General features: G+C 46.4%; 1 long non-coding RNA gene across 1 annotated transcript in view; it reads right to left on the reverse strand.

Annotated features, from left to right (window-relative positions):
* The window catches only part of LOC116944474 (uncharacterized), a 119,124-nt gene extending 109,392 nt beyond the window's left edge, over positions 1-9,732 (reverse strand). The window contains exon 1 of the long non-coding RNA XR_004403106.2: positions 9,321-9,732. This is a non-coding gene — a long non-coding RNA (uncharacterized LOC116944474). The remainder of the gene's footprint in view (positions 1-9,320) is intronic.
* Positions 9,733-12,160: the final 2,428 nt, after the last annotated feature.

The following is a 12,160-nucleotide window of genomic DNA, read 5'->3' on the forward strand; positions in this document are numbered from 1 at the left end:
GATATAACCTGTGAGAGAGATAGAACCTGTGAGAGAGACAGAACCTGTGAGAGAGATAGAACCTGTGAGAGAGACAGAACCTGTGAAGAGAGATAGAACCTGAGAGAGATATAATCTGTGAAGAGAGATATAACCTGTGAGAGAGACAGAACCTGAGAGAGACAGAACCTGTGAGAGAGACAGAACCTGTGAGAGAGATAGAACCTGTGAGAGAAACAGAACCTCTGAGAGAGATAGAACCTGTGAGAGAGATAGAACCTGTGAGAGATATAACCTGTGAGAGAGACAGAACCTGTGAGAGAGATAGAACTTGTGAGAGAGATAGAACCTGTGAGAGAGATAGAACCTGTGAGAGAGATAGAACCTGTGAGAGAGACAGAACCTGTGAGAGAGATATAACCTGTGAAGAGAGATATAACCTGTGCGAGAGACAGAACCTGTGAGAGAGATAGAACTTGTGAGAGAGATAGAACCTGTGAGAGAGATAGAACCTGTGAAGAGAGATATAACCTGTGAGAGAGACAGAACCTTTGAGAGAGATTGAACCTGTAAGAGAGATAGAACCTGTGAGAGAGATAGAACCTGAGAGAGATAGAACCTGTGAGAGAGATAGAACCTGTGAGAGAGATAGAACCTGTGAGAGAGACAGAACCTGTGAGAGATAGAACCTGTGAGAGAGATAGAACCTGTGAGAGAGATAGAACCTGTGAGAGAGATAGAACCTGTGAGAGAGATAGAACCTGAGAGAGACAGAACCTGTGAGAGAGATAGAACCTGAGAGAGACAGAACCTGAGAGAGACAGAACCTGTGAGAGAGATAGAACCTGTGAGAGAGATAGAACCTGTGACAGATATAACCTGTGAGAGAGACAGAACCTGAGAGAGATAGAACCTGTGAGAGAGACAGAACCTCTGAGAGAGATAGAACCTGTGAGAGAGATAGAACCTGTGAGAGAGACAGAACCTGTGAGAGAGACAGAACCTGTGAGAGAGACAGAACCTGTGAGAGACATAGAACCTGTGAGAGAGGCAGAACCTCTGAGAGAGATAGAACCTGTGAGAGAGATAAAACCTGTGAGAGAGATAGAACCTGTGAGAGAGATAGAACCTGTGAGAGAGATAGAACCTGTGAGAGAGACAGAACCTGTGAGAGAGACAGAACCTGTGAGAGATATAACCTGTGAGAGATATAACCTGTGAGAGAGACAGAACCTGAGAGAGATAGAACCTGTGAGAGAGACAGAACCTCTGAGAGAGATAGAACCTGTGAGAGAGACAGAACCTGTGAGAGAGATAGAACCTGAGAGAGACAGAACCTGAGAGAGACATAGAACCTGTGAGAGAGGCAGGACCTCTGAGAGAGATAGAACCTGTGAGAGAGATAAAACCTGTGAGAGAGATAGAACCTGTGAGAGAGATAAAACCTGTGAGAGAGATAGAACCTGTGAGAGAGATAGAACCTGTGAGAGAGATAGAACCTGTGAGAGAGACAGAACCTGTGAGAGAGACAGAACCTGTGAGAGATATAACCTGTGAGAGATATAACCTGTGAGAGAGACAGAACCTGAGAGAGATAGAACCTGTGAGAGAGACAGAACCTCTGAGAGAGATAGAACCTGTGAGAGAGACAGAACCTGTGAGAGAGATAGAACCTGAGAGAGACAGAACCTGAGAGAGACAGAACCTGTGAGAGAGATAGAACCTGTGAGAGAGATAGAACCTGTGAGAGAGATAGAACCTGTGAGAGAGATAGAACCTGAGAGAGACAGAACCTGAGAGAGACAGAACCTGTGAGAGAGATAGAACCTGTGAGAGAGACAGAACCTGTGAGAGAGATATAACCTGTGAGAGAGATAGAACCTGTGAGAGAGACAGAACCTGTGAGAGAGATAGAACCTGTGAGAGAGACAGAACCTGTGAAGAGAGATAGAACCTGAGAGAGATATAATCTGTGAAGAGAGATATAACCTGTGAGAGAGACAGAACCTGAGAGAGACAGAACCTGTGAGAGAGACAGAACCTGTGAGAGAGATAGAACCTGTGAGAGAAACAGAACCTCTGAGAGAGATAGAACCTGTGAGAGAGATAGAACCTGTGAGAGATATAACCTGTGAGAGAGACAGAACCTGTGAGAGAGATAGAACTTGTGAGAGAGATAGAACCTGTGAGAGAGATAGAACCTGTGAGAGAGATAGAACCTGTGAGAGAGACAGAACCTGTGAGAGAGATATAACCTGTGAAGAGAGATATAACCTGTGAGAGAGACAGAACCTGTGAGAGAGATAGAACTTGTGAGAGAGATAGAACCTGTGAGAGAGATAGAACCTGTGAAGAGAGATATAACCTGTGAGAGAGACAGAACCTTTGAGAGAGATTGAACCTGTAAGAGAGATAGAACCTGTGAGAGAGATAGAACCTGAGAGAGATAGAACCTGTGAGAGAGATAGAACCTGTGAGAGAGATAGAACCTGTGAGAGAGACAGAACCTGTGAGAGATAGAACCTGTGAGAGAGATAGAACCTGTGAGAGAGATAGAACCTGTGAGAGAGATAGAACCTGTGAGAGAGATAGAACCTGAGAGAGACAGAACCTGTGAGAGAGATAGAACCTGAGAGAGACAGAACCTGAGAGAGACAGAACCTGTGAGAGAGATAGAACCTGTGAGAGAGATAGAACCTGTGACAGATATAACCTGTGAGAGAGACAGAACCTGAGAGAGATAGAACCTGTGAGAGAGACAGAACCTCTGAGAGAGATAGAACCTGTGAGAGAGATAGAACCTGTGAGAGAGACAGAACCTGTGAGAGAGACAGAACCTGTGAGAGAGACAGAACCTGTGAGAGACATAGAACCTGTGAGAGAGGCAGAACCTCTGAGAGAGATAGAACCTGTGAGAGAGATAAAACCTGTGAGAGAGATAGAACCTGTGAGAGAGATAGAACCTGTGAGAGAGATAGAACCTGTGAGAGAGACAGAACCTGTGAGAGAGACAGAACCTGTGAGAGATATAACCTGTGAGAGATATAACCTGTGAGAGAGACAGAACCTGAGAGAGATAGAACCTGTGAGAGAGACAGAACCTCTGAGAGAGATAGAACCTGTGAGAGAGACAGAACCTGTGAGAGAGATAGAACCTGAGAGAGACAGAACCTGAGAGAGACAGAACCTGTGAGAGAGATAGAACCTGTGAGAGAGATAGAACCTGTGAGAGAGATAGAACCTGTGAGAGAGATAGAACCTGAGAGAGACAGAACCTGAGAGAGACAGAACCTGTGAGAGAGATAGAACCTGTGAGAGAGACAGAACCTGTGAGAGAGATATAACCTGTGAGAGAGATAGAACCTGTGAGAGAGACAGAACCTGTGAGAGAGATAGAACCTGTGAGAGAGACAGAACCTGTGAAGAGAGATAGAACCTGAGAGAGATATAATCTGTGAAGAGAGATATAACCTGTGAGAGAGACAGAACCTGAGAGAGACAGAACCTGTGAGAGAGACAGAACCTGTGAGAGAGATAGAACCTGTGAGAGAAACAGAACCTCTGAGAGAGATAGAACCTGTGAGAGAGATAGAACCTGTGAGAGATATAACCTGTGAGAGAGACAGAACCTGTGAGAGAGATAGAACTTGTGAGAGAGATAGAACCTGTGAGAGAGATAGAACCTGTGAGAGAGATAGAACCTGTGAGAGAGACAGAACCTGTGAGAGAGATATAACCTGTGAAGAGAGATATAACCTGTGAGAGAGACAGAACCTGTGAGAGAGATAGAACTTGTGAGAGAGATAGAACCTGTGAGAGAGATAGAACCTGTGAAGAGAGATATAACCTGTGAGAGAGACAGAACCTTTGAGAGAGATTGAACCTGTAAGAGAGATAGAACCTGTGAGAGAGATAGAACCTGAGAGAGATAGAACCTGTGAGAGAGATAGAACCTGTGAGAGAGATAGAACCTGTGAGAGAGACAGAACCTGTGAGAGATAGAACCTGTGAGAGAGATAGAACCTGTGAGAGAGATAGAACCTGTGAGAGAGATAGAACCTGTGAGAGAGATAGAACCTGAGAGAGACAGAACCTGTGAGAGAGATAGAACCTGAGAGAGACAGAACCTGAGAGAGACAGAACCTGTGAGAGAGATAGAACCTGTGAGAGAGATAGAACCTGTGACAGATATAACCTGTGAGAGAGACAGAACCTGAGAGAGATAGAACCTGTGAGAGAGACAGAACCTCTGAGAGAGATAGAACCTGTGAGAGAGACAGAACCTGTGAGAGAGATAGAACCTGTGAGAGAGACAGAACCTGTGAGAGAGATATAACCTGTGAAGAGAGATATAACCTGTGAGAGAGACAGAACCTTTGAGAGAGATTGAACCTGTAAGAGAGATAGAACCTGTGAGAGAGCCTATGAAAGGGCGACGGGATTGTTGTGACCGCCGGAAGTCCGCGGTGTTGAACTTTAAAAACAAAAACGCGATTTTCATTGTGCAGCGTCGGCTGTACGACGAGCGAATACTGTCCGTAATAAGAGGGAGTTTTCTTTGGGTTAAAATAAAAATGCATCGTTCAACCCTACCACCTCACGAAGCAGCCAATTCGTAAGGCTCGTCACGTAAGCAAAATGTGCCATTTAAAGTTACTTACAAGCGGCCGTCCATAAATGACGTCACGAGATTTTGGACGTTTTTTGGCCCCTCCCCCCCCTCGTCACACGGCGTCACAAATAGTCAGACCCCCCCTCAAATATGACGTCACAAAGCTCTGCCCTCCCCCCCCCCAAAAAAATCAAATATGCTTCAAATCGCTTTAAACTATTGTCATTGTAGTGCGTATTTAACGTGGCGCTGCACTCTGATGTTGTAGGAGGAAACATTTATTAAAAAGTCTATTTAATTAAGTAGACAGTGTTTTCTATATTCATTTAAAGTTGCGCATTTTTATGTGACGTCACATTTCTCAACCCCCCTCGTCACACATCGTCACAAATGTCTGACCCCCCCCCCCCGCTTAGGTGCGTGACGTCATTTATGGACGGCCCCCAAGTTGTTATTTTTTTAATACGTGGCAAACCTTACTAATTAGCTACGTCGGGTGGTGACGGGTTTAACGACACATTTAAATTTACGCGATCTAACCCCCCCCCCCCCTCTATTATGGATAACGTTGGTCGCGAAAGCCCTCTTACGTAGTGCTTATTACTACTACTACTACCACGTGTTAAACTGTGAATATTCTGCATCGTTTTGTCCCCGTGTCCCGGACGGACTGATTCTCGCGGCAGACATCGCAGCGATCCACCCGACGAGGTAATTGTGGCGCGTGTTTGGACTTATTTCGCCACGTACGAGGAACTGGTCGATTGGCACGATGCCGGTTGTCGATATGAATCACGAGTTAATTACTTTCGCGTCATCTACGCCATCCCACCCGTGTTGTTTCCGCGCTGCCCCGTGTATCGTTTGCACGGTTTGCGTTTGCCTCGACAGCCGACTGCTAAAATGCTCAAATCTCTTAACAACCAGCGGTTCATTTCAGCCGGAACAATCCGGAACACCGTTCCTGGAATAATTGTAATTAACGGAAATCCACGCTGACTTCAACGGTGAGTGCACGCATCTAATTTGAATTAACCCGTCCATGGGATTATCTCAAAATAGGGTACAATCATATGGGATTATTACGGATAGGCAGATCCTCGTAGGCTCGTGTGGTAGTGCCTTACCCCAATAATCTCGAACGCAAGCCAGCCCTGCGGCGCTTCAGGAAAAATATCAAGTGAAAAATTAAGATCTAATTATAACATGCTCTTTGGATCTTTCGGCAAAGTCACGTAGGTATAAAATAATAACAAATTAAATCACGACGTTTCGGGCGCGACACAAGCGTCCGTCATCAGGTGGGACAACCACAGCAAGAAGCAGCTGCTGAAGTGGGCAAAAGAGGTGGTTGTATCACGAGGCTATATAGGTAAGAGAGGGGGGGGGGGGCGGAGCCAGGGAGAAGGGATAGTTTAAGGAAAATAAAATAACACCTTAACAACAGCCAGTATATTTATAAGACATTGTGTCACAGCAAGTTGCGCCCCACCCAAGGTCGTGCGAAGTGATATTTTAGAATTCTTACAATTCGAAGTCATCGAAATGGCCTCCAAAAGCCACAATGAAGCAAGTTAATTATCTCAGATCCAATGGCGAGTGGGAAGACATCTTCCAAGCGATTATATACAGAGTTGCTTGCTTTTTTTCTTTTCTTCATTCAGGTTGGAATATTGTTTTCCTATTTTGTTAAAGGATTGTAATGGACACGAGCAGTTGTTTTAGGAAACGAAAACTCTTTAACCACGTAACAAAGGACACCAAGAGGTGTATTTGTCTGTGACCCTCAGGAATTAACTCAAATGCTCTCTAAACAATTTGTTTTACTTACCAGGTAAGGCCCACTGAGCTATACAGCTCTTTTCAGAAGCGACCTGCTTCTCATAAATGATAGCTCCATGAAGTAGTTGAACGCGTAGACATTTATAGGAGCCGAATACTGTAAACGCGTGTTCGTTCTAAATGTGGATGGGAAAAACCAGGAGGACCCGGAGAAAAATCCACACGACCAGCAGAGGGAAAGAGACACGCAAACTCCAAATGTACAGCAGGCGTCAGGATCGGGATCGAACCCACAATCTCCTGCATACCGGACGAGGGAGTTAACATATCTTAGCCACCGTGATGATGGTGAGAGAGAGAGAGAGAGAGACACGCAAACTTCAAATATACAGCAGCAGGCGTCAGCGTCGGGATCGAACCCACGACCTCCTGTATACCAGGCGAGGTAGTTAACATCTCCGAGCCACCGTGATGATGACGAGAGAGAGAGACACGCAAACTTCAAATATACAGCAGCAGGCGTCAGGATCGGGATCGAACCCACGATCTCCTGTACACCAGGCGAGGGAGTTAACATCTCTTAGCCTCCAGTCTCGATACAAACGAACGGCTGATTGTTGCAGCAATGCCCTGGATCAAGTAATTGGCCTCCATCACGCGCACACTCCAAGGGTCTGAAGTGCAAATTGCCCAATCGTAGATTTTCCTTTGTCTATTTATATACAGGGTGGCCCAAAAGTCAGGACACATAAGGATTATGATACCATTTTCAACAAATCCCAAGGGGTTATTTTGCTGACCTCCGTGAAAATGAACGTATGACGCATTAATTATCTTTTGAAATTAATGTAGGCCTTTTTTACGTTACGGACGTGATCTTTGAACATTCATTAATGAATGTTTAATTGGCTCAATTCATTCGGCGTTCTCGGTCGAGTTTTGCTAATGACGAATTGGAGTTGCTCTCCCCACGCGAGGAATAAAGATACGCGCGAATAACGACCACCGATAAAACATGACCTTAAACAACAACAACAACAAAAAACACAAAAAATGGCAGTGTCAAAATGAATGAAATAACGCCACGTGTCCTCACATTTGGGGCCCACCCTCTTGCATAACCTGCACCAGACTCCTTCGGAACAAAGCAAAAAAAAACAAATATGGCTCTGAGCACCACTCCGACTTCGCCCTTGGAGCCGCGCGCGAGTTTAATTCCCCATCGCGGGAGACTTTTCAAAAGGGTTGTCGTCGCTTCTGTCACTCGCTCCCACATCTCGTCGCGACGACATCACCGAACATTTCGCACCTCCGATGGGCACGGTCGTCCACGTACGATGTGGAGGATGCTCTACGTACGTACGTGACAAACCATTCGTGTATCAGCACCCTCAACCACCACTCGAATCTCCCGCAGCTTTACATAAACATCGTTACTATGATCACGATTTATAAATATATTTTTAAAAAAACATTTGTATTTCGATGTAAAGCTTTCGTGACCGCAGGGATTCATCTTCTCGGTTCTGTTTTATTATTTCCCTTCTACGTGACTTTACCGAAAGAACCAGGAAGATGAACTGTTTGTATTTTGCCAGGTAAGCTCCACTGAGCTACATTGCTCTCTTCAGAAGCGACCTGGCCACAAGCGATAGCTCAACGAAGTGGCTTCATCACGTGCACATTTACAGCAGCAGCCAACTACTCTAAACGCGTGTTGTTTCTTAATGTGAAGAGAGAGAGAGAGAGGGGAAAACCGGAGGACCCGGAGAAGAATCAACGCGACCACGGGGAGAAACATGTAAACTCGAAATATACAGCAGCGGGCGTCAGTGGTCGGGATCGAACTCACGACCTCCTGTACACCGGGCGAGGCAGTTAACATCTCGCCAGCGTGGGGGCCCACATTAAATACTACGTACGGTACTCAAAATCCAACCACAGCTTACTCCGCAGAAGAAGAAGAAGAAGCAAACAACTGGCCGGTCGTCACCGTGGCTCTAGCAGACCTCACCGGGGAAAGCTATACGACGTCGACGACAGGACATAACACACGTCATCACAGGGCAATGAGCACCGTTGGATACGTACGGTGCGAAAGAAGTTCGCCGTGCGATACGTTCTCCAAAACACAATGGCTCGCGACACGTGGTTTACACAAAGCGCGTCAATCGCAAATCGACGACGACACCTCCAGCGGCTCGATTTCTCTATCCTTTCCAGTACACCGACCGGACGAGATGGCGACTCTTAACCGGCTCTCCGTCGCGCCAAGGGTCTCAATGGGCTCGTCACCAGGTTAGAAAGTTTTACGTTAAGCACTTTTCAGCGACGATACGTAATCAGCAACATCTGAATGGCTTTCGCTCGGTCAAGTACGATATCTCAATGAGAACGACAACAGGCACACCTTATGGTCGTCTGGCTCTGTGACCACGAATTGCATTAACACAGGACTCTATCTCTCTCTCACTTGCTCTCTGTCTCGTGAATCTGAAGACAATGCTATTCATAATAGAGGGGTTTTTTTTAAAGTTAGATCGCGTAAATATAAATGTGTCGTTAAACCCGCCACCATCCGACACAGCCAATTAGTAAGATTTGTCACGTAAAACAAAACGTGCCAATTCGTTACAAGTACAGCACACCGGTTGTGTGTTGGAGAGTAAACCCACCACAACATTTACAATTCGTGTACCGTGGCGTTTTTGCCAGCAAAATTACGACCGGCATCATCAGGCCACAGCCAGACTCGTGGATAAATCCTCCAAAACAGGCACCGAGACCAGGGAGGATTTCTCCAGCCTCCCTGTCAAACTGGCAATGCCATTTGTGTGGCTTCACGTGCCCTCGTGCACCACACGCAACGCTACTCCGCTGTGAGCATGTGAGCGCGCTACCCCTCCACCCACCACCACCACCACCACGAACCCACCACACATCCCACCTTTGGCGCATTGAAGACCAACGCTCTCCACAAGCTGCTCCGTCAAGCCGGGCGCAGCGACGTTCGACAGCCGCCGGTGTGGCCACCCACCGACAGCCACCGGTAGCTAGCCGGCGAGCTTACCTGCTAGCTTACTCGCTCGCTCGCTCATCGAGGTCTCACAGCGCCGCGCTTATGGCGAAGAGGCTTCGCAGCGCGTGGTATTTGGTGGTGGGGGGAGAGGAGGAGGAAGGGGGGGGGATGACAGAACGACGGACAGAGCTCTCGGAAGAAACCACTCGGAGCGCGTGTGATGGAGCGGGGGTGGAGAGGTGGATGCAAGTCGATATCATCCGAATATTTATTAAATCCTGGAGGGATCCGATGAGATCTAAAGCTCGCCGTGAAACGTCAGCTGCACCTTTGAGATTCATTGGTTACTCGGTTAAGGTAAACGTGGGATCAGCGAGAGAACAAAAAATTACGAGTTTCGTATCCATTTTTGTGAGTTGAACAACGGCAGCAATAAATGCGTGCGTTTACATTTGGGCATTTAGGCACTACCCTCCCACCTCCCTTTTTCTCTTCTTCTACTACAGGGGTGTCAGCGCTTAGGAAGACACAAAGGGTTGTAGAGTTTATTGAAACATGCGGTGTAAGACAGGTCTGCCATTGCACCGTAATCCGTAATGTGTGGATTTGTGCCGGCGTCAACCCCCTTTCATATTCCTCTGTGCTCGTGTACCTGAATAGTTTTGTCCATAAAAAAAACATATACTTTTGGAGAATAATGTTCCTTTTATTTGCGTTGCGTTTAAAAGTTGTAACTTTACGTTCATACCGACGGCCAGTGAGAACGTTTTTTTTTCCACGTTTCCCTTGATGGAATTGTCACTGTCCGCGGAGTTCACGGACTGAAAACCTTTGTCCTCTCTTGCTAAGCGGGAACCTTACTTTATAATAATCACTTCATACTGCCATGGAGATGTCAGCTTGGATTTCAAGATGACAATCAATAGAGTGGCTGGTGGTAATAATAAAGATGATGATAAATAATCATGCACATTGTTTTTACGAAACATCATTGAATTGCGCAATATTATACTCGTGTAACTGTGCTGTATATAATATATTAAAATAAATCTATGTTATGAAAAATGTATAACGTTGTGGTTAATAATGTTTGTAGCCGAGAGGCACACCCCATTCCCCTTTGTAGCTTTGCAAATCTGTTTTATTAACAAATTATTCAACATGCAATACAGGTGCATTATATAAATAATATATTGCTATATTTAAATATGTATGTCTGTACATATATGTGATGTGATCATTATCCGTGGCGTGACTCTTCATTGTTATGAGAGTGTGCGTGTCCAGGTGCAGCTGCTTCCCAACCAATTTTCGCAATAAAGCAAATATGAATCGCTCCATAAATGCAGGATTAAGATGCATATATATTTTTTATTTAGCTACTAATTCATGAGAAGTTCAGAATTATGTTACCATGGTGGGGGGTGGGGAAGAAAAGACAGATTCGTCCACAAAAAAAGAATTGGCTGCTGATGAGACATTAATAAGTATGGAGGTAAAGATGAGACTTGTAAACAAGAACCAAAAACCACTGGAGGATCACCGAACTGCCCGCCCGCCCGCCCGCTCCGCGCCGTCCCTACTTGGGAATGGTTCGAGACCCGCCGCCTCTCGGTTGGCTCGGCGTAACTCTCTCGCGCCTATTCAGCACAGGTCGTGGACGTTGAGAAGATGGGGGGAGGTGGGGGGGGCACTGCCGGATTATCGTAGTAGCACAAGTAGCTACGTACGATACGGGCCCCGAAGTTTCAAGGGCCCCGCGCTATAAATGCTTCCAAGCTATCAATTCCGGTTCAGTGATTCTGCACTTGCTCTATTACCATAGTACTATACCGCTTTCAACTTTTATGAACGACTGGGTGTTTAAGGTTAGCGACTATGTCGTATTATCTGGCTGTATAGCAAATGAAAAAAATACAATTACTTTACTATGCACGTGTAGAGGTGCTAACTACTCACTGTTCGGCAACCTGCATTGCCACTAGGTATCAAAGGGGCAGTGGAGGATTACCTCTGTGTGAATAACGGTTGGGGTCAGACGAGGTGAAGTGGATCATAGCCACAGTTTGGTAAGAACCAATCAGACAGATCCACGTGTGAATGTGGGATTGGTTAGACCTGGCCACAAACGGGTATAAGAAGGGTGAGCACGCAGAGCGCAGGGAATTCTCTCCCTACACGAAAACCGAAGCCCGGGCCGAAGATAGCCAGGACCCTGGACCCAGCCTTCCAGCCCTTCTGAGGGCTAAGGCTCGGCGTATCCAGTGGTCAAGACCCGCCGGGCCAGCGGTGGGTCACATAGCCTCCCCTAGGTCCCAGCCGGAAGACTCTAGGATAGCGGTAGACTCGAGAGTAAGTCCCACCAAGACAGGAGGCTGTACCTCCTTAGGTTAGCAAGAGACCTGTGTGTAAGTCCCGCTAAGTCCAGAGGCTTTACCTTCTTAGGGTATCGGGTGAGGGGACCATATACCCCTTTGTGTGTTAAGGACTGTGTAAGAGAATAATTACAATAAACAGAGTGTGCCTCATAAGAAGTTTATTCGTCATTATAAACACTACAACTGGAGTCAGAAGTGGTTGAAAATTGGAAACAAGAAGTTCAGCCCACATGCGAGGTCAGAATGGAGAAAACTCTGATTCATCTGCGGGAACCGCCAACTCCGTTGAAAATGCCGGCACATTGCCAACCGCACAACCACCGGCTCAGCAGCCGATCACTCCTCCTGCCATGGGGGACGGACTCCGGGCAGCACACAGCCGTCTCGCCC

The sequence above is a fragment of the Petromyzon marinus genome, chromosome 21 (assembly GCF_048934315.1).
Source record: "Petromyzon marinus isolate PM22_M1 ecotype Great Lakes invasive population chromosome 21, UKy_Petmar_22M1.pri1.0, whole genome shotgun sequence".
NCBI lineage: Eukaryota > Metazoa > Chordata > Hyperoartia > Petromyzontiformes > Petromyzontidae > Petromyzon > Petromyzon marinus.